Source organism: Eurosta solidaginis, chromosome 4 (genome assembly GCF_040869045.1).
Source record: "Eurosta solidaginis isolate ZX-2024a chromosome 4, ASM4086904v1, whole genome shotgun sequence".
In the NCBI taxonomy this organism is placed as follows: Eukaryota; Metazoa; Arthropoda; class Insecta; order Diptera; family Tephritidae; genus Eurosta; species Eurosta solidaginis.
Window position 1 is genome coordinate 90536530 of NC_090322.1, and position 26197 is coordinate 90562726.

General features: G+C 38.9%; 1 long non-coding RNA gene across 2 annotated transcripts; it reads left to right on the top strand.

The window, feature by feature from the left end:
* The first annotated feature begins 10738 nt into the window (after nucleotides 1–10738).
* On the top strand, nucleotides 10739–25551 carry LOC137248057 (uncharacterized). 2 transcript variants are annotated; one of them, XR_010952038.1, is made up of 3 exons: nucleotides 10739–10788; nucleotides 15523–16914; nucleotides 24703–25551. It is a non-coding gene; the product is annotated as an uncharacterized lncRNA (long non-coding RNA). The 2 variants fall into 2 exon arrangements; XR_010952039.1 differs by having other exon boundaries at nucleotides 10769–10950.
* Nucleotides 25552–26197: the final 646 nt, after the last annotated feature.

Below are 26197 nucleotides of genomic sequence, written 5' to 3' on the forward strand. Positions count from 1 at the left end.
AGTAAATAGTGTTTTAAATAAGTTTGGTAAATGCTTGGATATCGTATATGTTAGTGACGTTTCTAAACTCGCTTTGGTTCCATGTAACCCATTGGTATTGCCCGAGGACGTGTATCACGCACCATTGGAGATTATTGCTGAAACATCCCGACAACTAAAACATGTTGTTGTAAGGGTAAAATTCCCCATATCACCTTGCCACAATACCATCTGGCAACATCGTTGCTCACAATGGCATATGTCATTGTGAATAGCATAAAAAAAAACACACAAAAACACATCTTAACATATTCTCAGCTATCATAAGGTGGCATGTAGAAAAGAATAAGATATATGTGGGGTGAAACATGAAAATGACGATTGGCAAGAGTGGCATCGGCATTTTCATGTTTCACCGCCATCATTATATTTTCGGCAACCTAATACTCCGGACGCTTGAGCGCCCTCTTTAATAAAAGTGCAAATACTTAAAATCAATCGGTTTGGTGTATTTAATTGAAACGAAAACGTGACAAGGAAGACCGCCACGCTAAGATCTCTAACATAGGAAAAGGTAAACCAGCCACGGTGTGGAGGCGGCGCCCTCCAAGAAGACGACGCAACAATTATCGTAGGTATCATTAAAGACGTGCTTTTGGTTGTCCAATATAGCGACCGTGATGGTTTCCAGCTGTGGTACAACAGCGGCATGCACTAAGGGATACTATCATCTCTATGCCGATGCTAACCAGTGAATTGGATGCACATCAATAATTCAATCATTATGTCTACACATATGTACGTACACGCAGCGGAGAAGCAACGCACAAATAAATGCAGATATCTTATGTGAGATGCTCCCAAAAGTATGCAATTATAATTGTGGAAGTGTCGCTCACAAATACACGCGCATATGAGAGCTATACACGTACATCTGTAGATATAATTATATAGCAGTAACTAAGTAAATTCTGGAAGAGCCTTGAACTATGCAAACGAGAAATCACAAAGTATAAAAGACCGCCACAGTACAGGCGCAAGAATCAGTTTGATTTAAGCAATCCATCTGTCGAGCAGTAGCAGTGTTATTTTTGAAAAGTACTTTAATAAAGGCCATTTTGCATTATTGAATAGTGGTGTTATTTATTCAACAGTTTAGTGCAGAAGATTGCAAATAAGGGGAATTGCACTAAATTCGTTACAATTGGTGTCAGAAGAGGAATTGTTGAATTAATTCTAGAGGACAACAAGGACATGGCAAAGTTAAGTGCATTGAAGATCCAGCAACTGAAGAAGGAGTTCGAGAGCCGTGGATTGAATACAACCGGCATTAAACTCGAACTTCAGGTACGACTACGAGAGGCAATGGAATTAGGAGGAATTGACGTGGAAGAGTATGAGTTTCATCTTGATGGAGATGAGACAACAAAATTTGAGGAGAAAAATGAAACACCGCAGACAATGGCCAACACAGACCTGAACACGATATTGTCTGCAATATCGGCACAAATGTCTGAAATGTCATCACAAATATCTACCAATATGTCATCGAAATTGGAATCCCAGGAGAACCGTATAACATCCAAGATGGAAGAACAAGAGGAGCGCTTATCATTGCAGGTGGCACAAATGTCTTTGCAGTTAGAAACACAGGAAGCAAGGGTAACATCAAAGCTGGAAGCGCAGGATGCAAAAATCGCTCAATTTCAGGCAGAAATCGATGATTTAAATGGTTGTATGGAGCAGTTGCAACTAAATCGGCTAGCAGTTTCAGCGAGTAATCCAAAGGTAAGAACAACATCCTTTGACGGCTCTATTCCTTTCCAGGTCTTTAAGCTACAGTTTGAGAAGACTGCAGCAGTGAACAACTGGAATGCTGAAGATAAAGTTGCCGCTCTATTCGTAGCATTAAAGGTGTCAGCAGCCGAGATCCTACAGACTAATCCCGAAGGAGAGCGGAAAAACAATGAAGCATTGATGGGCGCTATCGGGAGACGTTATGGAATCGAGCACAGAAAACAGATATACCAAATTGAGTTGCAAAATCATTACCAAAAACCTAATGAGAGTTTGCTTCGGATGTTGAAAGATTGTCTCATTTGGGAAATGCGAACGCACCCGTGGAGTACACCGAAAGGGTAAAAAATCTGAGTTTTATAAATGGCATACGGGACGTAGAAACGAAACGTGCTACACATGCGATCCCAAAGCCAACATTTGCTGAAACGGTATTCCATGCACTGACTAAGGAACAATGTGGGTGGCCGTAAACGCAGAGCTGAAGGAGATGAGCAAATCTCCAAATCTACTCAATCGTTAAACTAAAGCGAGTCAGCCGCAAGGGGCGACAGCTGGCTCTCGCAATGGAATACCCTATAATAAGACCATTGCTTGGAGCGATATTACGTACAGCCACGGGAGAGGACACCCAGGTAATTGGAGAAGTAGCATGTGAAGTAGCAAATTGGGAACGTTACGGTACTACACAATTTCATAGTGGCAGAGATTGTTGATGAAATCATAATTGGAGTGGACTTCTTAATCGACCAACGCATCAACATCGATATGCAAAGCAAGACGATGCGATATAAGACAATGGATGTGCTACTTAATTTCGGCTACGAGAGAGGCTACAGCAGTAAACGAGTGGAAGAGAGTCAGCAAATACCACCAAAATCCGAAGCAGTCATCTGGCAAAGGTTGAAGGAGATTGTGGGACAAACAAATTGTGGGTTGTGAAGGCAGCAAACAAATCAGCACTGAAGGTGGGAACATGCCAAGAGGCTGAAGTAGTTACTAACTGTGAACAGCTCCAGGAACACGTTTCATCTAGTAATACTGATCTTTCAAGTGACATCACGGCATGGATGCAGGGGTTAGAGGAAGCCTATCAGAGTAAGGTAAAACAACTGCTCCTAAAGTACGCGAACATATTTGACCAGGATGGTTTCAACCCAGGCCACACTAACGTTGTGAAACATCAAATTGACACCGAGATGCGAGGCCGACCCGTCAAGCTCCACGTATTGTTCCACTGGCGAAGCGGGAAGTTGTGAGTCAAATCATACAAGAAATGAGCGACAGCAGCGTCATCAAACCATAAGCTAGTCCATGGAGCTCACCGGTAGTACTTGTAAAGAAGAAGGATGGAAAATGATGTTTTGAGTGGACTACCGGAAGTTGAATGACGTTACGAAAAAGGATAGCTACCCATTGCCAAGAATTGACGACACCCTGGACTCGCTATCTGGTACGAAATGGTTTTCCACACTGGACTTGAAAAGCGGCTACTGGCAAGTTGAAGTGAAGGAGGAATATAAAGAGAAAACTGCCTTCAGTGTCCGTGATGGTCTTTGGCAATTTACAGTGATGCCTTTTGGACTTTGTAATGCACCAGCTACTTTTGAGAGACTTATGGACCAGGTACTGAAAGGACTATATTGGAAAACATGCTTAGTGTACCTGGACGACATTATCGTATTGGGCAAGAACTATGATGAACATCTTAAGAACTTGGAGGAAGTTTTCCAGAGAATAGCTGGCGCTGGTCTGAAGTTAAGTCCCAAAAAGTGTGCGCTGTTTAAAAAGGAAGTAAATTATTTGGGTCACAAGGTAACGACAGAGGGCATCTGCACTGCGAACGAAAAGATGGAGGCTGTAAAGGATTGGCCAAGACCACAGAACCTACATGAATTGAGAAGTTTCCTTGGGCTGCGCACATATTACCGCCGATTTGTACCAAATTTTTCCAGCGTAGCCCATAGCCTCCATGAGCTTACAAGAAAAAATAGAGCTTTTAAATGAAAGAGGGAGCGATAAGTGGTTTTCCAAACATTGAAGGTGCGTTTGTGCACTGCTCCAATGTTAGTATATCCGATTCCAGGAGCAACATTTATTCTAGATACAGATGCGAGTGGATATGCTATAGGAGGCGTTTTATCACAACTGGTCGATGGACAGGAGAAGGTAGTTGCATATTACAGCCATTCTATTGAAAAACCTGAAAGGAACTACTGCGTTACTCGGAGAGAGCTGTTGGCATTGGTAGAGTGCATTAAACATTTTCCCAAATATCTCTACGGCAAACGGACGTTTCAGGACAGATCACGCAGCGTTGAAATGGCTTTGCAGTTCCGCAATCCGTAAGGACAATTGGCATGGTGGATAGAGCGACTACAAAGCTATAACTTTTCCATTCAGCTTCGAAAAAGTAGTACCCATGGAAATGCTGATGCAATGTCACGAAGACCATGTAGTTTGGAATGCGAGCACTGTTCAAAGGCCGAGGCTAAAGAAGACATTATAGCTGTCCGGCTAATGACTATAGCGTGTACGGATGAATGGAACAAGGAACAACTAAGAAAGTGTCAGCTAGAAGATACAGATTTGGGCTCGAACGAAACGAAAGACCAAACAGAGAAGAGTTGTCAGCAGAGAGTCCCATTGCGAAGTCATATTAGGCACAGTGGAACAGTTTAGAATTGATATCCGGTTGCCTTCATCGAGTATGGGATAGTGAGGATGGTCAATGCAAGAAGATACTGATAGTTGTTCCCAGAAAGAGGATTCCTTATGTGCTCAGCGAGCTGCATAATGGTCCAAGTGGAGGTCATCTTGGAATCACGAAGACGCTCCAGAAAATTAAGCAGAGATTCTATTGGGTTGGTTACCGTCAGTCGTTCACCGAGTGGATTGCCAACTACGAGGTTTGCAACAGAGCGAAAGGGCTCAAAACACAAAGTCATGGCCAGATGAAGCAGCATATTTCTTGTGCAACATTTGAAAGGATCGCCATGGATGTCGTAGGTACATTTCCTACTAGCAACCGCGGAAACAAATACGTGCTGGTGGTTATGGATTATTTCAGTAAATGGCCAGAGGTATACCCAATCCCAAACCAAGAAGGGGAAACAGTAGCAGAAGTGGTTATAAACGATTGGGTTGCAAGGTATGGTGTACCAATGGAGTTACATTCTGACCAAGGCAGGAATTTTGAATCAGCTGTGTTCCAAGAAATGTGTAAGAAGTTGAGCATTCGAAAAACACGGACAACTGCATTACATCCCCAGTCCCATGGTATGGTGGATCGTTTCAATAAAACATTGGAGAAACACTTAGTAGTAGACAAGTACCATAAGGAATGGGATACACACATATCATTATTCTTGATGGCTTACCGATCGGCAGTGCATGAGACAACGGGCCAAACTCCCGCAAAGGTAATTTTTGGCAATGGTGTTCGACTGCCAGCTGATTTGAAGTATGGAATAGAAGCTGATGCGGAGATAAATGTCAAGAAATCCACTGGTGTCTTGGAAGAAGAGCTGAGAGAGATACACGATCTGGTAAGGCAACGAGCAAAGATTATGAGTGACAAGATGAAAGCCAGATACGATAAAGCAATTAATTCGGAAGGTTTTCAGGAAGGAGATTTGTTGCTGTTATACAACCCACAACGAAAAAAGGTTTGTCTCCGAAATTGCAGTGTAATTGGGAAGGCTCATACAAAGTTGTAAAACGGATCAACGATGTAGTGTACCGCATAAAAACCATTGACAAACCACGAACCAAAATGAAAGTGGTTAATTTGGAAAGGCTGGCAGCGTTTAAATCGAGAGATTTGTCTGATCGGGTCGATCAGACTTAGGTGGAGGGCAGTGTAACGAATATTAGCAGTACTAAGGGATACTATCGTCTCTAAGCCGATGCTAAGTAGTGACTTGGATGCACATCAATAATTCAATCATTATGTCTACACATATGTACGTACACGCAGCGGAGAAGCAAGGCACAAACACAGGCAGATATCTTATCAGAGATACTCCAAAAGTATGCAATTATAATCGTAGAAGTGTCGCTCACAAATACACGCGCATCTGAGAGTTATACACGTACATCTTTAGGTATATTATATAGCAGTAACTAAGTAAATTCTGGAAGAGCCTAGAACTATGCAAACGAGAAATCACAAAGTATAAAATGCCGCCACAGTACAGGCGCGAGAATCAGTTTGATTTAAGCATTCGATCTGTCGAGCAGTAGCAGTGTTATTTTTGAAAAGTACTTTAATAAAGGCCATTTTGCATTATTGAATAGTGGTGTTATTTAATCAACAGTTTAGTGATTCGAACGTTAGCAGAAGATTGCAAATAAGGGGAATTGCACTTAATTCGTTACAATAATTTGGTAATATAAAGACTACAAAAAAAAAAAATGTTCAATAAAAACCTGTGCTTGTGGCTTAAAGACAATTTTTGTAATAAAAAGACTTAAACTTTTCAATAAAAACAAGTTTTCAAGCTAAATTAATTAAAATAATCAAGTGCGGAGATAATAATTACAATAATAAGGCAATAAAATTTTTCTAACAAAATTCAGTTTGCTTCAAAAAACCTAAAATACTACGCAGTGATAATAAAAAATTTTTCTAACTAAAGCGTTTCTACAAGAACTCTAATTAAATGTAATTTTTTACAAGAACTTTAATAATACTATGCGGAGATAATAATTCTAATTAAAAACAATTTTCAAAAAGTAATAATACTATGGAGAGATAATACAAATTTTTTCTAACAAATGCGGTTTCCTACAAAAGTCATAATACTATGCAGAGATAATAAAGTTTTTCTAATTAAATAAAATTTTTAAGAAAAAGCGGAGATAAAAGATTTTTCAAACATATTAATACAACAATACATAATGGGAAAAATAAAACTGTACTAAAACTAAATACTACGGAAATAATAAAAAAAACTAAAATTCGAATATCTAAAAAATTTACAAAATAATACAAATTATTAAACTCATCGGCATCCATAACGGCATCCAAAAACCGACGCCACTCAGACAACGGTATCAGCAACTGTACCACCGCCAGCAGCAACATCAGCAGCAGCAACAACACCGGCAGCGACTTCGGCAGCAGAAACAACTCCGGCAGGAGTAGCATTGGCGACATCAGGGGCAGCCATCATTCTAGCAGCAGCGAAGCAGTACAATAAGTATATATGTATTTAACATTTTTTTTTTAAGTTAATTTTTTTATTAAATTCGGTGCCTTCGCATTTCAATTAAAATAATTTCGCATTTCATATAAATTTTGGATTTTTCATATAACGGTGGTTTGTGAAAAACCAATTGCATTTTTTTTTAAAAAGGGTGGTTTGTTAAAAAAAATTTCGCATTTCATATAAATTTTAGATTTTTCATATAACGGTGGTTTGTGAAAAACCAATTGAATTTTTTTTATAAACGGTGGTTTGTTAAAAACCAATTAACTTTTTTTGATATATGCGGTGGTTCCGTTAAAAACCAATTAACACTTTTTTGGCATGTGCGGTGGTTCCGTGAAAAACCAACTAAGATTTTTTTTGATATATGCAGTAGTTCCCTCAAAAACCAAATTAAATTTTTTTGAATAAAGCGGTGCGTCCGTGATTACCACATTTTGGGATTTTTACCAATTCCTACTTACATACTTTTGAGCCATTTTAAATTCAATTACTTTTTACGTATTTTTCATACAAGTATAATGCAGTTTCAATTAATTCTTCCAATAAATTGTTTAATATTTCTTTAGCGACTATTCATCTGTAAATCAGTTCCCTTTTATAAATTTTTTTTTTCTCTTTTTCCTCAACACTTCAGCTTCAAATATAAATTCAGACATTCAAGCAAGTGCTTCATTAATTTCATAGTTTGAACTGAATTCTTTTTGCTATTCTGATAACTACATATGTACCTTGGTCAGCAAGTGCAAAAAACTTCAGACTCAGAATCCGATTCCGATAAATCAGCCTCAAGCTACGAAAGTTTAACTTCATCTTCGACCGAAGAAGTCATAAACCAGGAAAATAGATTATTTTTGTCAACAGATTTCCCAGGCTTCGAAGATTCTTCCAGTAAAAATTTAACTTCTAATTTAGCTTCAAATCTTAACGATTCAAATAGTACAAAATTAACTTCAACTTCTTCTACTTTAAAATCAGAGCTTAACGACTCAAATAGTACAAACTTAGTTACCCGTTCTTCTAACGCTAACCCAGATCTTAACGATCCAATTAGTACAAACGTTGCCTCACCTTCTTCTAATTCAGCTTCAGATCTTAACGAACAAATCATGGCAACACCTGAGGAAAAGAAAACTTTCATTAACATGTGTGCAAATTCTATTAGAGAAAACTACAGCGGTGATCCTCTAGCACGTGAAACCTTTATAGACAAAATCGAATTAATTTAAGAGTTCGCTGATGTAAATTTAACTGGTGCTTTTATAGCTTTCTTAAAATCACAAAACTGGAGGGTAAAGCCCGTGAAGCAATACCGACGCAAGTAACGTCAGTTAACGAAATTAAAGTAGCTCTACGTAATAGAATAAAACCAGAAAACTCAAAAGTTGTAGCAGGGAAAATTGCAGCGTTGCACGTTAACAACAACAATTATACAGATTTTGCCAAAAAAGTTGAAGAGTTACCTGACTCACTTGAGCGGTCTCTTATTATTGAAGGGATCACTCAAGCGAAAACTCATGAAATGGCAGTCGATCAAACTGTTAACGTGTGACGTTTAAACGGAAAATCCAATTTAGTCAAAACCATTTTAGCCTCAACGGCATTCACTGATCCGAAAGACGTAGTAGCGAAATTAATTGTAGAACAAAATAACGAAGTAACAGAGCGTCAGGTTTTAGCTTTTCGATCACGTGGTAACAACCCTTCAAAAAAACGCGAGTACTCCATAAATAGTGTAAGGAATACTCCTTTAGGAGTATGGGAGTGTTCCAAAAATAATCTTTCCCTGCAAAAATTGTTGGATTGCTTGTTCCATTTTCTTCATGTTGGAGTACTCTAACAACATGATGGAAATTTAGAAGGTGGCGCATTGCGCATGTAAACATTATTTTAAAGGCAATTTTTACGTCATTTTCTTTTAGCTCTTGTTTTTCTCTCTCTTTCTTTCATTCGCTGAAGAAGTCAAGTGTGATGTAGATGGCAGAACGAAGCAATTTTGAACTCGTGAATGCACAACCTTATGTGTGTGAATTGTGCTCTAACAATACTCCTTTGCAATGCGTTTTCGAACCACCATCAGCCGATCATTGCTCGTTTTTAACGACCGTGAACACGACACGATGACGATCGAACAGAGTTGCCAAAAGTAATATACTGCATACAAATGATTGATAATAAAATTTACTTTGGCAGCTCTGATAAAATACAACCGCGCACTGATTTTATGTACACAACAAAAATGTACCCGTAAATTGACCAAGAAAATGACTAATATCTGTGTCGATGGAACACGTAAATCGTTATGTAGCATTTGTACAGGGCGTCGGGCCCTTTTTTGACCAGTCCATTCCGTCGTACATATTTATGTGATTGTCCACACTGCTCACACATTTGCGGTATTAGGTTATCGAAATGTAAACAAACTATAGTGCTGTACTGTTCTTACATTCACGTTATGGCAGTCATTTTTTAAGTTATATACCTGTAACTTTACGAGTATTGTTACAGTATTTTAACGTTAATATGACCGCCTTTTCACTAGTATTATGACCGTTTTTTTACTTGGATTATACTGCTATATAAATGAAACATTTCTTTACTACAAATCCATTAACATTTCTTTTATTCAATATTTTTATAATATGGCGACTCATGTAACCGTATAAATGCCTTAAGGGCGAATTAATGGTGACTTATAACCATAAAGCCATAACCAGATAAAACAGATGATCGAACCTGCCTTAAGGAAATCAATGTAAGCGAGTTAGCGTTATGGTATGGCACCATTAATCGATTACATTGATTTCCATAAGGTAGGTTCGATCAGCTATTTTATCTGGTTATGGCTTTATGGTTATAAGTCACCATTAATTCGCCCTTTATAAAGTGTGTAAACGTATAAATTTATGTAGTGCGTAAAAGAGCTGTCAAATTTTGTATGAAAAATCATTTACACAATTTGTATAAGGGAGACTCATGTAACCGTATAAATGCCTTATAAAGTGTGTAAACGTATAAATTTATCTAGTGCGAAAACGAACTGTCAAATTTTGTATGAAAAATCATTTACACAATTTGTATAAATTTACGCGCACATTTCATTGTGTAAACGCGGTAAACTCAAAGGAATGCAACCTTGCACACATTACAGCAGGCATTTTCATCAGAAATCTCTAACATCAGCAAGTCATTTACAAGAATATCTTAGTAAAGACGTTTTAATTTTGATTTTTCACTTAATCTTGGCATTTTTTAATTTGTATAACAATTAAAAAATTTTTGTTTGGCAATAATACAGCTGATAAACAATCAGGTTTATCAAGAGTATTTCTAGGTGCGCTTATATAACAGCGTGTGTAAATGGATATAATTTTACACCTTATAAGTTTATATGCTTTCATGAGTCCCCCTATAAATTTACGCGCACATTTCATTGTGTAAACGCGATAAACTCAAAGGAATGCAACCTTGCAGACATTACAGCAGGCGTTTTCATCAGAAATCTTCAACATCAGCAAGTAAATGCGTTTTGGTTTTGATTTTTCACTTAATCTTGGCATTTTTTAATTTGTATAACAATCAAAAAAACTTTGTTCGGCAATAATACAGCTGATAAACAATCAAGTTTATCAAGAGTATTACTAGGTGCGTTCATATAACAGCGTGTGTAAATGGATATGATTCACACCTTATAAGTTTATATGCTTTCATGAGTCCCCCTAATATATTAGATTATTTATAATAGATGTAAATTATTAACTATAAGTCTTAAGGAAGGAGTAGTTTTTCAGTCTTGTTGGTGAGCCATAAATACAAATTTTATTGTATGCGATTGTACGCATACAAAGTTAAGGGAAACTTAAATAAATTAATTAAAGATATAGAAAACAAAAGAGAGGAACTAACAGAACTATTCGTTGCAGTAAAACATCAAATCGCGAGTAGGCAATTCACAATTTTAGTAAGTTGACTTGTAATTCGCCAATTTTAATACTATACCTTTTTTATTTTAGTTCAGAAAGCTGCAATTGAAGTTCAAAAATTTCAATTCAAGTTCAGAAAGTTTAAATTCAAGCTCAGAATTTCTATTTGTAGTTCAAAAAATTAAAATTGAAGTTCAGAATTTCTGTTTGTAGTTCAGAAAATTATAACTGAATTTAAATTGTAATTTTCTGAACTTCAGTTGTAATTTTCTGAACTGCAGTTGAAATTCCTGAGCTTCAATTATAATTTACTGAACTTCTATTGAAAATTGTGAACTTCAATTGTAATTTTTTGAACTTCAATTGAAATTCCCGAGCTTTCAGAACTTCAATCGTAACTTTCAAAATTTTTTTACATAAAATGAACAATTTAACATTTTTTCTGACAGTTAAAGTGGTGAATTGCCTTCCAGAGGTTTGAAACCACTTGCATTCGTGTTGGCGCTTCTCTATATCATTAATATAACAATATCTTTTTAATAATTTCATTAATAGACAAATATAAATTTTTTCCTTTACATTTTAGAACTGTGTACAAAAATATGTAATTTTACATATCGCAGCCTAAACCAAAAAGTATTGCAACTCATAATCAGAGAAGCTTTGTGTTGAATGTTGATTTATACCACAAAAATAACAAAATTCTTAACAAAACCAGGCTAAACGATGACGTTAACTACCAAAAAAACCTTATAAGACAGCTTGATCCAGGCGACCCCCAAATAAGGGATATAAACCAACGCATCAGATTGCTTGTGGACGAACACAAGCGGGCGAAATGGGAAGAGCACCTAAGAGGTTGTAACCTCTCTACCGGTGTAGGTAAACTTTGGTCCACCGTAAAGTCCCTATCGAATCCGACTAAGCACAAAGACAAAGTTTCCATCGCCTTTGGCGATAAGGTGCTGTCGGATGCGAAAAAATGCGCGAGCGCTTTCTGCCGACAATATATAATGCATCCTACGGTCGACAAAGATAGACGGAGAGCCAATAGACACGCACATAAACACAAACTCAGCGCGTCACCAATTACCATCACCGCTAGAGAGGTTGAGGACGCCATTCGTCGCGCTAAACCATCCAAAGGAGTGGGCCCAGACGGCATAGCCATGCCGATGCTTAAAAACCTAGGGAAAGAGGGTTTCAAATATTTAGCGCATGTCTTCAACCTGTCTCTTTCCACCTTTGTCATACCCGAGAAATGGAAAAAGGCCAAGGTGGTCCCGCTACTAAAGCCTGGGAAACCAGCTAACGTAGGTGAGTCATATCGTCCGATATCCCTCCTATCGCCAGTGGCAAAGACGCTTGAAGCCATTTTGCTCCCTTATTTCCAAGCACATTTGCAGCTAGCCCCTCATCAGCATGGCTTCAGAAAACTCCATAGCACTACCTCCGCGCTAAATGTCATTAGCACCCAGATAAATTGCGGTTTGAATCAATATCCCCACCATAGAACAGTACTCGTAGCGTTAGACCTATCAAAAGCTTTTGATACGGTCAACCATGGCTCGTTACTGCAAGACCTGGAAGGGTCTACCCTTCCCCCATGTCTTAAAAGGTGGACCGCAAATTATCTGGGTGGTCGGCAGGCATCGGTGCAATTCAGAAACGAAACATCAAAACAAAGGAGAATTAAACAAGGGGTGCCACAGGGTGGTGTACTATCCCCGATTTTGTTTAATTTCTACATATCTAAGCTACCTTCACCACCGGAAGGAGTCACAATCGTTTCCTACGCCGATGACTGCACAATAATGGCCACAGGCCCAGGCCCAAAGATCGATGAGCTATGCAATAAAATAAACGGCTATCTCCCTGATCTCTCCAGTTTTTTCGCCTCGCGAAACCTGGCATTGTCACCGACTAAATCTTCCGCGACCTTATTTACAACATGGACGCCCCAAATGTCGACCATGTTGAACATCCACGTCGATGGCACTACGCTACCGACTGTCCTACACCCCAAAATCTTGGGTGTGACGTTTGATCAGGATCTACTTTTTGGTGCGCACGCAACCGCAATTGTTCCAAGAATTCAGAGCCGTAATAAAATCCTCAAATCCCTTGGTGGCAGTACCTGGGGAAAAGATAAAGAAACGCTCTTGACCACATACAAAGCAATTAGCCAGCCGATTACGTGCTACGCGTCACCCATATGGTCGCCAAGCCTAAAAACCACCCACTGGAAGAAACTACAGGCCTGCCAAAATACTGCTCTCAGAATCTCCACGGGCTGTCTTCTTATGTCCCCAGAACACCATCTGCATAATGAGGCGAGAATACTCCCCATCAGGGAGAGAAATGAGATGCCGACCAAACAGTTTCTGTTGAATACCCAGAAACCTGGGCATCCCAACAGACATCTGATTGACGAACCAGCACCGCCTAGGGGCCTAAGGAGTCATCTCCGTAAGCATTTTGAGGAAATACGGCACCTGAGAACCCAGCCGTATGAAGCGGAAAAACACAAGCAGGTCCTTGGTGAACTCCATAGACAGGCGTCGGACCTTTATGTCGGGAATTGCCCGGTGAATCCAGTACTTGAAGAAAAATATCCAGAACTCGCAGAAGAGGAACGCATACTCCCCAGGGAAACGCGTGTCACTCTTGCTCAACTTCGCTCTGGATACTGTAACAGGTTAAACTCTTACCTATCCAGAATCAACCCCGACATACAAAATGTATGCCCTGCTTGCAATGTGTCCCCACATGACACCAACCATCTCTTTAATTGTAATGTGGAACCAACGCCTCTAACACCCCTTTCCTTATGGTCCACCCCTGTTGAAACGGCAAGTTTCCTTGGACTCCCGTTAGAGGATATTGATGACAATTTGTGATCGGTCGCGGCTATTAGGTGGAGCGAGCATTGCTACAACAACAACAACCAAAAAAAAAAACATAAGTTATTTTACGATGCTTTCATGGATCGATTTACACTTAAATACCGACTTAATTTTTTTTAAGTTTTCACATTTGTTAGTTTAAAATGCGATATATACATTCAGTGGAATAATTTTAGATTGACGGTACCTCATGCAATTTTCTTTCTTCGTGATTTTGCAATAATACACGTAGGTACTCATAGTAATTATTTGTTTTGAATTATATGATTACAATATTTATAAGTACCATTTAGTTGATGGTATTGGTACTGTCAGTTAAATTCATCAGCTGTTGAAATTCATGAGATTCAATTATAATTTACTGAACTTCTATTGAAAATTGTGAACTTCAATTGTAATTTTTTGAACTTCAATTGAAATTCCCGAGCTTTCAGAACTTCAATCGCAACTTTCAAAATTTTTTTACATAAAATGAACAATTTAACCTTTTTTCTGACAGTTAAAGTGGTGAATTGCCTACCAAAGGTTTGAAACCACTTGCATTCGTGTTGGCGCTTCTGTATACCATTAATATAACAATATCTTTTTAATAATTTCATTAATAGACAAATATACATTTTTTCCCTTTACATTTTAGAACTGTGTGCAAAAATATGTAATTTTACATATCGCAGCCTAAACCAAAAAGTATTGCAACTCATAATCAGAGAAGCTTTGTGTTGAATGTTGATTTATACCACAAAAATAACAAAATTCTTAACAAAACCAGGCTAAACGATAACGTTAACTACCTACACTTAAATACCGACTTAATTTTTTTTAAGTTTTCACATTTTTTAGTTTAAAATGCGATAAATACATTCAGTGGAATAATTTTAGATTGAGGGTACTTCATGCAATTTTCTTTCCTCGTGATTTTGCAATAATACACGTAGGTACTCATAGTAATTGTTTGTTTTGAATTATATGATTACAATATTTATAAGTACCATTTAGTTGATGGTTAAATTCATCAGCAATTACTTATATTCAAAATATGTTTTTGTTATACATCTCTTTATAAATTTTGGTTAAAAATTATTGACAAATTCGTTGCAATTAAATTGCTTTAAAAATCTTTGCAAACTTTACGGGATTGTTGAATATTATTTTAATTTGATCATAAAAAGCTTAGAATAGTAACGTAGGAAAAAACTTAGAATTATTTCATTTAAGTTCATCACAAATATTTATATTCAAAATACTTATTTGTTATACATCTAGTTTATAAATTTTGGTTAAAAATTATTGACAAATTCGTTGCAATAAAATTGCCTTAAAATTCTTTGCAAACTTTACGAGATTGTTGAATATTATTTTAATTAGAGCATAAAAAGTTTAGATTAGTAACGTAGGAAAAAACTTTGAATTATTTCAGTTAAGTTCATCACAAATATTTATATTCAAAATACTTTTTTGTTATACATCTTGTTTATAAATTTTGGTTAAAAATTATTGACAAATTCGTTGCAATTAAATTGCTTTAAAATTCTTTGCAAACTTTGTGCGATTGTTGAATATTTTTTTTTAATTAGAGCATGAAAAGCTTAGAATACGAACGTAGGAAAAAGCTTAGAATTATTAGATGCTTAGATACTTTTTACCAAGATTATTTCAGTGTGTGTTGTTCGTTTGTTGTACAAATTTTTGCATATTAATTTTCAGATCAAGAATACTCAAAGGTGTCGTGGCATCGTCTTGTTTGTCAATCGCGTTCCGCAATATCCAGTGATGGGAATTGACATCATTATAAAGAAGCGAAGGCACGGTCCTGCGCAAACACATCGCCAACCTGTGTTGGCAAAAGATATGCTGAACTGTAGAGGAGGAAACATTTTTAAAATTTAATAAAATCAAAAATGATAGTTGTGCTAAAAAGGGGTAAAGTATTGTATGTTAAAGTAAAGCAAAGTCTCAGCGGCATTGTCCTGGTGAAAATTGAGTTTGAATAGGTCTCATTCTGTTTAAGTGACTTACGTCACTTAAAGGAAACGCCACCCTGCGATCCCAAAGCCCATCACGCATCCCTGCGTGTCGTTTCATAGCGAAGCATCCCTGTTTTATTTCGAATTTCCAACAGTGTTGGAAAGGCTATAAAAGCACTGCGCGCTCCTGAATTCACTCCTCTGTTCCTACAACTTTCATCAATCAACACAGGTAAACTGTATCATCACGGAAAGCAATCCGATCTTCGCAGTGTTTGTGCCACCGATAGTTGTAGCGCGTTCAATTAAAATCATTGTTCAAAAGTTACATAATTTCATTTTAAGGTGTTCATTTAGATAACTTTCAAATATACTTAAGTTAAAAGTAAAATTAATCTAGAGTCCAAACTCTAACATTGAATTCAAATATCAAAAATAAGAAATTTTACGTGTTAATATTAATATACGAACTCAATTGAATTAAATATTGAACTTGCGCCAATATCTCACATCTCGCCTTCTTTTCTTTCATTCCTTGGAACCACCCTTATAGTCCAAAGCAGGTGAAATCCCCTTTCCCTTTTGTCCTTATTGGTTATCACCAAAATTAACATGGTCCTTGCAAGCCGAATTTGACGGCACCGAAACGCCCCTAATAAAAAAGTGATATTGGCAACGCGAGTAGTTCAACTTCGAATTTCAACGCGCAAGGCAACACTGCTTTGCATTTTATGATACACACAAAAAGAACAAGAAGCAGCATCTCATACAAATTTTCAATCATCGAACTGAACGGCAGCTGTGGCAGTGAAGTGCAAAAAAGAAAAAAATACACAAAACAAACATTTGTGAAAGAACTAAAATAAATTAATTGCGAAAATCGTCGAAAATTAAAAGAAAGTAAAAAGTTATAGTCGGGAGTGTCGCGATAATAAAACAAATTTGCACAGCGAACTGCCGCTGCCCAACGATGGAGCCTAATACAAAAAAGGCACGGCCGGTACATACACCTTTGGCTACTAAATTTTAGATTTGCCACTTCATACAGGCGGTGGAGTCACTTATAACCGCCACATAGCAAACTCTTGCGGATTCCGATCACGGGAAAAATGAGTAGTCTCAAAAACATCAAGTAAGTCAGTTATTTTCCACATAAAATTTCTTTCAAACCGTTACTCTAACGGAATTAACGCCATATATATGTACATGCACATATATGCATATGATCCGCTATCCACATAAAAGTGGTCCACAGTGAAAAAATTGGAAGCAGTCGTTCTCTTCCAACATATAGCGTATTCACGTATCTACATTCATACATACACATGTACATAAATACACATTTCTAGTGGTTCAGTGTTTCTACAACTAAGCGGTAAAACCAAAGAGGATAAATATAATAGGGGGACTCATGTAACCGTATAAATGCCTTATAAAGTGTGTAAACGTATAAATTTATCTAGTGCGTAAACGAACTGTCAAATTTTGTATGAAAAATCATTTACACAATTTGTATAAATTTACGCGCACATTTCATTGTGTAAACGCGGTAAACTCAAAGGAATGCAACCTTGCAGACATTACAGCCGGCATTTTCATCAGAAATCTCCAACATCAGCAAGTCATTTACAAGAATATCTTAGTAAAGACGTTTTAGTTTTGATTTTTCACTTAATCTTGACATTTTTTAATTTGTATAACAATCAAAAAAATTTTTGTTTGGCAATAATACAGCTGATAAACAATCAAGTTTATCAAGAGTATTACTAGGTGCGTTCATATAACAGCGTGTGTAAATGGATATAATTTTACACCTTATAAGTTTATATGCTTTCATGAGTCCCCCTAATAAGAGCCGTCACTCGTTATTTTTTAGGCATTTACTCGATGTAAGCTGTGAGGTAGTCGCTACTTTTTTTTTTTTAATTAATTATTTAATTAATTATTTAATTCTCTTTCCAAAAAACATGTTTGCATATAGTGACAACACCGCATGGATAAATGGAAGGCAATTCAAAAATGTCCCTCACAAAACAAAAGTAGCGACTACCTCACAGTTTACACCGAGTAAATGCCTAAAAAATAACGTGTGACGGCTCATATTATATTTATCCTCTTTGGTAAAACACCCGTTTTCCAATCACATTTCTTCTTCAATTCTTCTTTATTACCGCTTACGCCGGCTACTTACTACTTGTCCCTCTCTTTACTTCTTCAATTGCATGGAAATTAGAAGTCCAGTTTCAAATGTGCATGGTTGTTTCACTCGTGAACTTGTGAACGATTTCTTTTCGTCATCATATTTTTCATTGTTGTCGCTTGCGTCGGCCAACAACTACTTTGCTATTTCTTGATGTTCTTCATAGTTGCTTACATTTTCAGTCAAAAAGTAAATAATCCCCTTTCTGTAGGTGCACACATAACCCAATACACATCTAAAACACACATTATGATCGGCATAAAATAGTTCTAGCAAACAGTGCTGTTTGCATCAGTTACAAAAGCAAGCATGGTAGAGAATTGATATAGTACAAACATCGGTACTTTAAGGCTTGGACAATTTAATGTCACCATATTAACATCATATTGGCACAGTCTGTGGTGACAATAATTTACACTCCCTAATAGATATACATAACTACACCTGTATAATAAAAATAAATACCTTAAAAAATATATATAAAAAAAAAAACATACATATATGACATAATCTCTGCTGGGCATTTTAAAAGCTTATCCGCTGCTTACGCTAGCATCGAACCACCGTTTTGAGTTGACTCGGTGTTTTCACCAAATCACCAATCCGAACATTATACAAGGTGATGAAATCAAGTTCTCATCAGGGGGGTCTACAATCAAAAACCTATTATCCAACTAATCTTTCGAAATCACATTTCATGGTTATACATCCATCACCCATTACAGTAAACTACACACGTCAGTCCGGAATTTAATAACCGTTTTAGCCTTCAAAGTATTCACTCCCGATAACCATGGCTACTGGCTCAGTCTCAACGGCAGAGGTCATATTCCGTTCGAATGATTTAATGAACTTCTGTTCCCGTAATGAAAAAGAAGACCACGAGGAGAATACCGATACATTGCTGGAAGTAAAACTCCAGGATTTAAATACGAGTTGGGAGATGTTACAAACATCTTATAGGACCGTTTGTCTTACCGACGAGTATGAAGTGCCCACCGACTTTAAGGAAGAAGCCACCAACAAATTCCAAGTGTGTACTGACAGCTTCTATATATGCAAATCTCAAACGCTTGATCAGTTAAAGCTTTTCCATGGAAGCAGTTCCGATAAAAATGTCACTACTACACCGTCCACTTCTTTGGTAGATAACTCTACTCCCTGCATCAAAGTTCCACCATGCGATACCAAAGTTTTTTATGGCAGTTATGAGGAATGGCCAAGCTTCCGCGACATGTTCACAGCGGTATATCTTAATCACCCAAAGCTAACTGCCGCACAAAAACTATTGCATTTACGGAATAAAACCAGGGGAAAGGCAGGAACAATTGTTAAACAGTACAGGCTCTGCGAAGAAAATTTTTCTCTTGTCTGGGAGGCACTTAGAGCCCGCTTTGAAAATAAACGAATATTAATCGACAACCAGTTGAAGACCCTTTTCAACATTGGCCCTGTCACGACAGAAAATAGTGAGGGTATTCAGCAGATTCAGAGTACAATCAATGACTGCCTTTCGTGCCTAAAATTTCAAGGAGTTTCAGTCGCCGAATGGGATCCTATCTTAATTTATCTATGCTCCACAAAACTCCCTGAAGAAACCCTTTCTCTCTGGGAACAGTCCCTGAAGTCTAGGAAAGAACTCCCCGACTGGTCCCCAATGGACGCATTCCTTACTAGTCGTTACGAAGTGGTGGAACGATTAAATAACTACAAGGCCTCTAAATCTCGCAATTCTCTCCCTGCGAAAACTCCGCCCAGGATACAATCTTATCATTCCCAAGAACAGTTTGCTGTCACCTGCAAACTTTGCAATAACAATCCCACTTTAAGGTCCTGTCCCGAATTCCGAAGCCTGACAGTCCCTGATCGTATCGAGTTCGCTGAGAAAAATGGGTATTGTACTAATTGCTTGGCGTATAATCACACTCTCACTCACTGTAAAAGTTTGTTCCGATGTGTGCATTGTAGAAAATCACATCACTCCATGCTTCATCCTAGTTCAATAACCAGAGCGGGTGGCAAGCCAACCGTCAAAAATCCATAACCAAAATCAACCACAAAATCAACACCCCTGTTACACATCCAATCTACCGCATCATCAAATCCCTCTCGGCACCCGATCTCCAACCTAACCGAAGACCAATACGAGGAATCACCAACCACATCTGCTAACAGGGACTCTTACATCCAAGGGAACTTCTCCGCGAACCACGAGAAGACGCTACTTCCCACCGCCCGTGTGCAAATCGAGCATTTGGGCACACTTTTCACCTTAAGAGCCTTAATTGACCAAGGCTCGCAGAAGACCTTCATACCAGAAGAGGTCCAAAAACGTTTAAACCTCCCTACTTATCGCGCGGATTTTTCAGTTACCGGAATGGGAGGAATTATTGTAGAAAAGCCGATAGGGTCTGCCAATTTACCCTCGTCTCCAAGAGATGTCACACCAGAATTAATACCAAAGCGATAGTACTTCACAAGTTCACCAGCTTCTTACCAACATTCTCCCTACCAGAACACAGTCTTCTAGAACTAAAAGACCTAGATCTCGCCGATCCACACCTTTTCACTCCTGGTCTGATCGATGTGGTGATCGGAAGCGACTTAATACCCCAAATCCTTACTCCAGTAGTTAAGCATCAAGTACTAGGAAGTCTCCTCGCTCAAAACACCATTTTTGGGTGGTTTTTGAGTGGGCCCATCCAATCCACGCACTGCACCACTGTCCACACACACGCCGCGGAAGTATCCAATGAAAATCTCAACTCCCAGCTGAAGCGCTTCTGGGAGCTCGAGGAACTCCCTGAAGCCCACGTGCCCTCCGAAGAAGATGCCTTTTGCGAAAAATTTTACCAAGATACCACTGTTAGGCGCAGCGATGATCGATATGTAGTTCGGTTGCCATTTAAATCCGGATTTCCATCAAATATGACTTTAGGACCTCCTCGTACCCAAGCTTTGCGATAAGCAATAAGAATGGAACATACGCTGAGCAAACATCGCAATCTAAAAGAATACAATCGTGTACTAGAAGAGTACCTAGTTCTGGATCATATGATTCAAATCACTCCTGATGAAATAAAGAAAAGTGGTTCATATCTATCGTATTATCTCCCGCATCACTCGGTTCTCAAACCAGAAAGTAAATCCACAAAACTTCGCTTTTAATGCTTCTAAATCAACGGCATCTGGTATTTCACTCAATGAAATATCCATATCGGTCCTACCTTACAAACAGATCTTCTATTCGTCATATTGAATTGGCGCTTGTACCAGTATGTTTTTAATGGGGATATACAAAAGATGTACCGACAAATTCTTCTTCAGGAAGATGATCAGCCCTACCAATGTATTGTGTTTCGTAGAAATAACGATAGCCAATTCTCGGACTTCGCTCTGAAGACTGTGACATTCGGCGTCAATTGCGCGCCGTATTTGGTCATTCGCACGTTGCATCAATTAGCAAACGATACAAAAGATTCCCATTCTTTAGCTGGAAAGATTTTGAAGAAAGAAACGTATGTCGACGATGCATTATCGGGAGGCCACGATATCGCATCATGCTTAAAAGCTCAAACCGAACTTACTGAATGTTTGCTTTCAGTCGGGTTCCCACTTAGGAAAATAACGGCAAACCATCCGCAACTTCTAAACCACATCCCCGCCGAACATCAGTTAGACTCCGATTTTTTAAAGTTCGATTGCTCAAGTTCTACAAAAACGCTTGGCATCCAATGGAACGCATTGGCCGATTCGTTCTCATATTCGATAGAATCACTGGAACCCCTTCCAGTGCCACAAAAAGACAAATTTTATCTTCAGTCTCGAAACTATTTGACCCCGCAGTATGGCTAGCGCCTATCCTCATCCAGGCAAAAATATTATTACAACAGATATGGCTAGGGGGTACTGAATGGGACGAGTGATCGCTTCAAAGTGGCACCAATTTCTAACAGATTTACCTAGCATTGAACAAATTCAAATTCCCAGATGGACGGAGTTTTCTCCCAATCGAATTATTCAAATACACGGGTTTTGTGACACCTCAGAAAAGGCCTATTGCGCATCAGTGTACATACGGTTCAAATCAAATACCACAGTTTCATCACATCTACTGTTTTCAAAAACAAAGGTGGCGCCACTCCAAACAGTAAACCTTACGCGATTGAAATTGTGTGGTGCCGTCTTATTATCTAAATGCATCAAGAATGTTATCAGCCAACTATCCGCAACTTCTAAACCACATTCCCGCCGAACATCAGTTAGACTCCGATTTTTTAAAGTTCGATTGCTCAAGTTCTACCAAAACGCTTGGCATCCAATGGAACGCATTGGCCGATTCGTTCTCATATTCGATAGAATCACTGGAACCCCTTCCAGTGCCACAAAAAGACAAATTTTATCTTCAGTCTCGAAACTATTTGACCCCGCAGTATGGCTAGCGCCTATCCTCATCCAGGCAAAAATATTATTACAACAGATATGGCTAGGGGGTACTGAATGGGACGAGTTATCGCTTCAAAGTGGCACCAATTTCTAACAGATTTACCTAGCATTGAACAAACTCAAATTCCCAGATGGACGGAGTTTTCTACCAATCGAATTATTCAAATACACGGGTTTTGTGACGCCTCAGAAAAGGCCTATTTCGCATCTGTGTACATACGGTCCAAATCAAATACCACAGTTTCATCACATCTACTGTTTTCAAAAACAAAGGTGGCGCCACTCCAAACAGTAAACCTTACGCGATTGAAATTGTGTGGTGCCGTCTTATTACCTAAATGCATCAAGAATGTTATCAGCCAACTATCCCTCAAACCTGCAGCCATTTTCCTGTGGTCCGGTTCTTCCGTTCCGTGACTGGAAAAACCGCCATGTACTTGGAAGGTGTATGTAGCAAACCGCACATCAGAAATCATAAAAAATATAGGAAATGTCAAATGGAGACACGTAGCCACTAAACATAACCCTGCAGATCTAGGAACTCGAGGTTGCAGGCCACAGGACCTGATACTAAGGACAGTTTGGTGGCACGGACCAGAGTGGTTACTAAAACCCCCGACCATTGGCCATTATCACTTCGCCAAAATGTCCCCCCTCACGAGGAACATAAAGTGGAAGCTCTTCAAATTTTAGACAACCAGCCTGACATATTAGATCGCTTTTCTTCATGGTCTAAAGCCTTACGTGTGATAGCGTACATGTTCAGATTTGTCCACCGATTCAAACCAATACAGTCTACTGCTCCTACCCGTTACGAGTCCGTCGTTATCACACAAAAGGAAATCCACTGGGTCAAAACACGCCTTATCAAACTTGCACAAGAAAGACATTACCCAAACGAATTTTCTCAATTAACCCACAGGCAACCAATTTCCAAAAGAGCTCTCTTTTAACTTTGAATCCCCTACTAGACGAAAATGGACTTCTTCGTGTTGACGGCCGCTTGGCCAACGCTGACCTACCATACAATGAGAGATACTCAGTCATAATTCCGGAATCGTGGAGATTATGCTATATTTTTCTTAACTTCCAACATAACCTCCTCATACACGCTGAACACCAACTGATGTTTCGAATAACAAGGCAAGAATATTACATTCCTCGATTGAAATCGAAAGTAAGAAACTGTATACGTTGCTGCAAAACCTGCACCCTTTTTAAACAAACACCCGTTACCAAATTATGGCAGCTCTACCACCTGAGCGTGCTACTTTCTCCCTACCTTTCACCTACACAGGTTTAGATTTTGCAAGCCCGCTGGATATTAAATCTTCAACGCTCCGGAAGTCCCCACTACTTAAAGGATATGTTGGCGTTTCCATCTGCTTCTCCACCAAAGCTATTCACCTTGAGCCCTGTTCAGACTTGTCAACCAAAGCATTTCAGGCAGCATTCGCTCGTTTCGTTGGCAGACGAGGACTCCCACAGCAAGTCTTCTCAGACAATGGAGGGAACTTTGTTGGCGCCAATCGCGCTTTTCAACAAGATTTCCGTAAATTTTTGAAAGACACCTCCGATGACATACGTGCAAAGTATAGCCTGCATGGATTTGAATGGCATTTCTTGCCACCTAATGCTCCCCACATGGGAGGCAGCCGTGAAGTGTCTTAAACATCATTTCAACCGGACAGTTGGAAGCCATACCCTTACCTTTGAAGAATTAGCCACTCTGCTTGCTCGAATCGCAGCAGTCCTGAACTCCCGACCTCTCTCTCCCATGTCCGATAACCCCCAGAAATTACTAGCATTAACTCCGGGATATTTTTTGCGTGGAGGGCCAGTCCTAGGTATACCAGAACCCCGATTCGACAATCTATCCCTTCAGAATAGATGGGAAAAACTCAGAGTCTTACATCAACAGCTCAGCCTGCGCTGGAAAGAAGATTATCTCAAAGAGTTATATCAGAGATACAAATGGAAGCTACCTCAAACAAACCTTTCCATTGGCGACTTCGTCGTCATTAAAAACGAGCTAACACCGAATGGAGATTAGGGCGTGTAGAGAAGGTGTATTATGGATCGGATAATCGTGTGCGAGTGGCGGATGTCAAGACACAAAATGGAATTTTCACACGACCGATTGTTAAGCTCTGTCCACTTCCTATTGCATCTGATACCCCACAGGCCAACTCTACACCGGAAATTTAATGAACACAATCACATATATTAGTATTAAGCTTGCAAAGAATTTCTTATTTATTTATACATTTACAGGTTGTGGCCACCAACAGAAGGCACCCGAGATCCAGCCATTCACAAATGTATGGTATGCCTCAGGTACCATCCTCTTGGGTTTTGTAAGGAGTTCCGGGCAATGACGGTCAACGAGCGTAAGGAGATAGTGCGGCAGTTCAAACACTGCCCAAATAGTTTGGCTCGCTCGCACGACAACACAAGGCAATGCTCAAGTCCAGAAACTTGCAAGGTATGTAATGAACTACACCATACCCTATTACACAAACGAGAGTTCGGAGAAAGAGAACCCGAAAGCAGTGGAACCCGCAAACAGGTGAAGCAACTCAAAGAACAGCACAAGCAACTCGATGTGGCCATTCGTGCACTCGAGAAACTGAGAGCATCACTTGCACCAGTGCAACGGGGACGCCATGTTTAAGTGACTTACGTCACTTAAAGGAAACGCAACCCTGCGATCCCAAAGCCCATCACGCATCCCTGAGTGTTGTTCCATAGCGAAACATGCCTGTTTTATTTCGAACTTCCAACAGTGTTGGAAAGGCTATAAAAGCGCTGCGCGCTCCTGAATTCACTCCTTTGTTTCTACAACTTTCATCAATCAACGCAGGTAAACTGTATCGGCAATCCGATCTTCGCAGTGTTTGTGCCACCGATAGTTGTAGCGCGTTCAATTAAAATCATTGTTCAAAATTACTTAATTTCATTTTAAGTTGTTCATTTAGATAACTTTCAAATATACTTAAGTTAAAAGTAAAATTAACCTAGAGTCGAAACTCTCACATTGAATTCAAATATCAAAAATAAGAAATTTTACGTGTTAATATTAATATACGAACTCAATTGAATTAAATATTGAACTTGTGCCAATATCACACATTTCGCCTTCTTTTCTTTCATTCCTTGGATCGACCCTTATAGTCCAAAGCAGGTGAAATCCCCTTTCCGTTTTATCCTTATTGGTTATCACCAAAATTAACACATTCTTCATTCTCAGAATCATTTACAAAGGTACCTCGTAAGATATTAAAAATCCTCAACGCTTTTTGCAATAACTTCAAAAAAACTCACATTCAAACCGGTGTCATATCCCTACTTCTGTTTAAATTGTACACATCAATATCTATCTTCACCACCAGAAGGAGTCACTATTGTTTTCTACACCATATGGCGCCAAGCCTAAGGATTATCCACTGGAAGAAGCTACAGGCCTGCCAAAATACTGCCCTCTCAATAAGTGCAAGAAATGGAATGCTAACCGAACAGTTTCTGTTGAATACCCAGGAACCTGGGCTTCCCAACAGACATCTGATTGATGAGCCAACATCGCCCAGGGTGTTAAGGAGTCACCCCCATAAGCACTATGAGGAAATACGGCACCTGAGAACACAGCCGTATGTAGCCAAAAAACATAAGCAGGTCCTTGGTGAACTCCATAATCTGGCGTCGGACCTCTATGTCAGGAATTGCCCGGTGAATTCAGTACTCAAAAAACAATACCCTAAAATGGCAGAAC